General features: G+C 50.2%; 1 protein-coding gene across 2 annotated transcripts in view; it reads left to right on the top strand.

The window, feature by feature from the left end:
* The first annotated feature begins 1,784 nt into the window (after nt 1-1,784).
* LOC131583765 (ligand of Numb protein X 2-like) overlaps nt 1,785-6,000 on the top strand; it is a 29,454-nt gene continuing 25,238 nt past the window's right edge. For both annotated transcript variants that reach the window (XM_058848197.1, XM_058848196.1), the window contains exon 1: nt 1,785-2,005. The gene's annotated coding sequence lies outside the window, so the exon portion shown is untranslated. The remainder of the gene's footprint in view (nt 2,006-6,000) is intronic.

The raw sequence follows: 6,000 nt of genomic DNA, 5'->3' as shown, positions 1-6,000 counted from the left end.
CCTCGGGAGTGCTCCAGCTCTACAAAGCTCAGCTTAAGCTTTGCCTATTTCCAGGCCAGACTGGTCAGTATATGAGCTCTGGATTAATGGGCTCAGGCTCAGGTGTGAGGTTGGGGTGCAGACCCAGCCTGATGTCTCTGCGCCAGGTTCTGGTGCTCATGTCTGAGCTGGCAATGCACTTCCAGATTTATTCCTAAAGTAGTTTTTGTTTACAATGATCTGATGGATGCTACCCAGCTTCCTCAGCCTTGGTGTTCAGAGGAAATGCTATCTGACATAATTCATTTATCCTAACCAAAATCGATGGGTTTGTAAAGCTCCATAGGAAATTTGACACAAAATACACAAACTGGATTTAAAAGCTGATATGAAAGCATAGAGTGGCTTGGACTGGAAAGGACCTTAAAGATCATTTAGTTCCAGTCCCCAAATAAAATATGGTCTCTTCTCTCATTTGTTGAATATTATTGAATAACACAGATCCCCAGTCCTATTAAAGCAGAGAAGGAATTTTCAGGACATAGAAAGCACTTTCTCCTCCCTTCATTTAAGTCTGTATCAGCAACCCTGGGACATCCTAAATGATCAAATGCAGACAGGCGTGTGCTAGTTCCATCTACGCTACATTACCTCCCAGGGTACAAAGGTTCCCTTCCTAATAAATCCTCCTCTAAACCTCTGGTTTAAAGTTCCATTTTCTTTTCTTTATTGTCAGAAACCTTATCTTTATTACTTCATGACCCTCTTGTCTGCAGAAAGGGCAATTCCAAGGCTGCGTGATGAACAAGACAAAGAAATTATAACACAGATAGGTTGGGTCTTGCAGGATTGGTCTCTTCCTTTGGGAGGAATTCCAAACTTGAACATAGTGCTACCACACTTTGGAAACTTTAAAACCCCACGTGTGTGGTTTGTCATTTTGCTGGTTTGAAGCAGGAGAGCTCCCGGGAGTTGCCTTAATAGGAACTCTGAAACCTGGACCTGCTTGGAGTTTATAGAACCAACAGGGAAATCAGCACTCCCTGGTATCCAGTGCCATCCTTTCCCCTGAGGGGAGTGGGAATTCCCTGAGGAGAACAGGGACGCCCTGAGGGGAGCAAGAATTGTCCCTGAGGGGTGTGGGAATGCTCTGATGGATGGGGGAATGCTCTGAGGGGAGCAGGAATGGACCAAGGGCAGCGGCATTGCTCTGAAGGCAGCGGGGCTCTCCTGAGGGCAGTAGGAATTTTCCCGAGGGCCGTGGGAATTGCCGCAGAGGGAAGGGAAATTGACCTGAGGGAAGCAGGGATGCCCCGAGGGGAGCCGGGATGCCCTGGGGGAAGGAGGAATGCTCTGAGGGGAGCGGGACTACCTCGAGGGGGAACTGCGCTGAGGGGAGCGAGGACGCCCTGAGGGGAGCGGGAAGCCGAGGGACGGAACGTGCTCTGAGGGGAGCGGGGATGCCCTAAGGGGAGCAAGAAGCTGGGGGCCGGGAAGCGCCCTGAGGGCAGCGGGCGGTCGAGGCCCAGAAAACGCCCCGGAGGCAGCGAGGATGTCCTGAGGGGAGCGGGAAACCGGGGGCCGGGACGTGCTCTGAGGGGAGCGGGGATGTCCCGAGGGGAGCAGGAAGCCGGGGGCCGGGATGTGCTCTGAGGGGAGCGGGGATGTCCTGAGGGCAGCGGGCTGTCGAGGCCCAGGACGCGCCGCAGCCCCCGCGGCTCGGGGCGGGCCAAGGCCGCCGGGTGTGCGCGGCCCCGGGAGGCGGCGGCGGAGGAGGCGGAGGCGGTGAGGGGAGGGCTGGGCAGGGCTGGGCCGTGCCGGGCGAGAGAGCGAGTGAGGGACACCTGGGCGGCTGCGCTGCCTCCTCCTCCTCTCACGTAGGTTTCGACTTTCTTCCCCGCCCGGAAACTTGGTGGAGGCGCCGCGCTTACCGCCGTCGCAGGCCGGGTTGGCGCTGGGCTTCCAGCGCCTCTTCCCTCCCCATCCCGGGGGAGAGCGAGCCCTTTCCCAGCCCCGGTGGCCGCAGGTGAGCGGGGACGGTGTTGGGGGGCGGGAGGGGGTCCTGCCGGGACTGAAGGACGTGGAAGTCCCTGAGGAGGCGCGGGGCTCCCACCGGGCTGAGGCTCCCTGAGGAACTCGGGGGGTCCCGACCGGCCGGGCACGGGAGTCGCTTGGGAGGTCCCACCGGGGCTGAGGGGATGCGGAGTCCCTTAAGGAGCTCGGGAAGGAACTCGGGGCTCCCAGAGGGAATGCGGGGTGCCCTGAGGGTCACGGGGCTCCCAGAGGGGATGCGGGGTGAGGTCGGGGGGTCGCGGGTGCCCGAAGCTCCCGGTTCTCACAGCGGAGGGCTCTCGGCCGTGACCGCGCGGGGCCGCAGCCAATGTCCCTTATCAGTGACACGGGCAGCGCAGGTGAAGGCTGCCGGCCCCAGGGTTTAACTCTTCACAGCTCCTTCCTGGGCAGGACCCACCAAACCCGGCCACTTTCTGCTTGTGGGGGCCGCAGGGAGGCAGCGGGGCAAAAACGTCTCTGCTATGAGACGGAGAGCGGCAAAGTCGGCGAGTTTGCGGGTAATTAATGCAGGGGAGAAAAAAAACCCTATAAATAGAAGTTGAGATAAACAAGCAAAGCACAGCAAAATGACGATGTGGACCTTTTGGAAATACCTTAAAGATAAGAAGTACAGGTGATGATAAGGCTCAGTTTAACCCAAAGAGTAACCATCTATCTGGAAATATTTGTATTTCAGAAGGTTGTTGTCATTTTTTTAATGCGGGGTATAAAGCAGGGTGAGGCTGTGTGTTGCTGAAGGGGTGATGCTTGGCTGTGTGCACTTGTTATCTCGAGGATAATGTCAGGAGGAGAGAGAGCTGATGGAGAAGGAGCAGACCAGGCAGCAGGCGGCTGATGCCAGCGCAGGAGGTGGCAGGGACAGCGGGGCTGCCCCTTTCGGTGGCACTGCAGGCTTAGTTTGCTTTAAGCCCTGCTTGAAACGGCACTTTCAACTCCTTGAGAGGTTTTTGGGACCTACTTTACCTCGGAAAGTAAGAAGTGCAAAATGAGTGCTTCCCTGCTGCTTACCAAGCCGAAAAAGTGTCATATTTAAGCTTCTGCTCTAGTTTTCTAGCCAAGGAGAAAGGACCAGAACGAAGTTTCTATAGGAAAAACTATTCCAGCTCAAGTAAGTGGTAGGGGAGGTCTCTGCTGTGCGGAGGGTGTGTCGCAGCAGGGGCACAGCGGAGAAAATTGGCGGCCCAGAGAGTTTCTGTCGCTGTCACAGAACCCCAGAGTTGTCCTGTGTAATCTTTAAGCCCCTGGGGGCTCAAGCAGCCCAAGGTTTGGGTGGTGGAGAGAGCCGGAGCTCTCCTGCAGCAGCGCCAGTCGTGTGTGCTGTGCCTTTGAGGGACTGCGCTGACGTTTGTCCTTGATGCCAGAGCTCTTTTGGCAGCTCTCCAGTGAAGGGAGAGCAGATTGCACACATGGCTCCTTCAAAACAAAACTTCTTTCTCTGAAGTTGCACACTCCAAGTCGCCTTTCACAATTTCCCTGAGCAGATGTAGTGTGTCTGCTGCTGAAAGGGCCTAAGGCAGTGGGAATATTTATTCCCTCCCCCAAAGGGATTTGCTCCCTGGACCAGTTTAGAGTCAGAACAGCACCAGTGCTTGTGCAGGGCAAAACAAAGGGGTCATATGGCTGGGGATGGAGCAGGGAAATGATAAACAGGAGGCCAACCTTCTCTGGGGACTCCCCAGCTGGAAAACTCAGCTGTGCTGGAAATCCACACCTTCACTCTCCCTGTCTAAGTGTTAGCATGCAAGCTGGGTGCAGATGGGGTTCGTTTAAATAATGGGGATCCACTGGCATAAAACCCAAGGGAGGGATGGGAGAGGAGGACCTGTGGTGTGCAGCACAAAGGAACATCTGTTGAATGGCAAATTTCAAGTTTTTCACCGAATCAATAGTGAGGAAGGTGAGCAAGAGTTAAGAAACCATCCCAACCATATGGCCTACAGAATGAGGGCTCAAAAAGGTGGAAGAAACAGCTCCAGAAGGGACCTGGCAGCTACATGACCTCTGAAAAACCCCTGAGGTTTGAAGATACCTGATGAAAGAGGTTGAGATTGATTCTGGATAAGCTTAGTGCTCCCTGAATTCCAATAACTCGTGGAAATTTTAATTAATGGGTTTGTAAACTACGGCAGTGCAGTACTTCCCCAAATGTGGTTAATAAAAGAATTTACACATTTATGGGATTGTAAAGTCTTAGACTTCTATACCTAAAAGAATAAATATCACAGCATAATAAAATACCTGTAGATCATGAAACACTCCTACTGTATTTTCTCTTTTCCTTGCACTGACATACACATATATTGTTTTTTGCATTAAAATAAAAACTTCCTGCTGCAACAGCTCTATTGATTTCACTTTGAAAATGAAGCTGCATCATTTCATTCTGCTCGTGTGGATCTCCCCAGAGGAGTTGCAGCTGTTGCCTTACTCACAGGCCTGAATATGTTTTGCTGGTTTAATACAAAACCCTCTTGTTTGGCTTTTCCTTCTCAGTTTACTTTAGTGCTGCTGCTCATACAGTTGTTAGGAATTGCATTTGACAGTCCCTCGTCAGTTTATGGTCTCTGATTTATAGCACATAAAACGTTGCTCTTGGCTTAGAAATTTCTTGACACGAATGAAGTTTGAAAATAGGAAGCTATCTGGCAGTTTTTCTGATATTTCAGATAAGAAGTTGCCCATGAGTCAGTATCTCACAAGTCAGCTAAAAAGGGTTAGAGGGGATTTAGATGAATGAGCAGTAAGAAATACTGTGCTGGACCAGGAAAAAGCACTTAGGGCTGAAAGGAGGGAAATGGAATAAAGCTGGACAAATTTGGAGAGACAATCAGCAGCTTACAGGCAAAGGTTTTTAAATGCTTTTAAAAAAAAAAAATATATATATTTATATAATGATCCCCTTAGTTTTGAGGTTCCCTGTGCAAATATTATTTGGAGACTGCAGTGTTTCTTATTTGGAATACTCTGGAAGGGAAGCACTAGAAGGGATTATGTATTTTTTTAAAATGTCCTCTAACTTTACCTGTATCTTAAATCACACAAGTTCATAAACAGCTTTAGCAGAGTCTCTTTAAAAGCTGATTTTCTGTCGGTTAAAAAGGAGTTGAGATAAAACTTACCCTGTTCCTCTGAGGGTTCAAGGGACTCACCTGTGACATCAGTAAATGAGGAGCAGCCCTATTTGTAAAGTTCTCAGACTTATCTAAGGCTGGGGGGTTGATAACAGATAAATTCTTCTCACCTAATAAACGCTGTTGCAGATCTCCACAATAAAATAAATAAACAAAATGCAAATAAATAACGGCAGCAGTGCCCGCCCTGGGAACTGAGAGCTGAGGATTTCCTCTTGTGCACAATCGCAACTGATCAGGAGCAAAAATTACCGCGTGATTATTTGGAGGAGGATACATAAAAATAAACGTGATGGCTCTCCTGGGCCTTTTAGTCTAAAACCCAATTCCCTGTGAGAGCAACACCTGGGGCTGCTTTAGTCTGAATCTTCAGTGGGGGTGAAAATCGAGGAAAAAGGAGATTCTTCCCCCTCCCCACCCCGCAGCTCGTTCACAGGCTCAGGAGGAATGTGGCTGTTGCACTGATTTGGGAACAGCTCAAGGACTTTGCTCTGCTGCTTCAGCTCCTTTAGCTGATGAGACAGCCACTCCCCATTTGAAAATTATTTTTAGAACAAGGGAAAATATAATTATCAATTTACACATATTGTAAATGTGTGCCCCGTACAGCAAGAAAACAATGAGTTTTAAAGTCCTGCTGCTGGTACTAGTTTGGACACAGCCTTAAATCGGGTTAAGATTTGAAGAGAAAGAAACACATCCCAAATACAAAATGCCTCTTGAAGTTTTGCCTCCCCCGGCTGTGAGGGTTGTTTGAAGTCAGTAAGATACATCAGGAAACACTGTATGAAATTGGATGAAAAGGCACCTTCAGTGC

The sequence above is a fragment of the Poecile atricapillus genome, chromosome 12 (assembly GCF_030490865.1).
Source record: "Poecile atricapillus isolate bPoeAtr1 chromosome 12, bPoeAtr1.hap1, whole genome shotgun sequence".
NCBI lineage: Eukaryota > Metazoa > Chordata > Aves > Passeriformes > Paridae > Poecile > Poecile atricapillus.
Note: the sequence above shows the minus strand (reverse complement) of the source record. Positions and strands in the feature narration are given on the sequence as shown.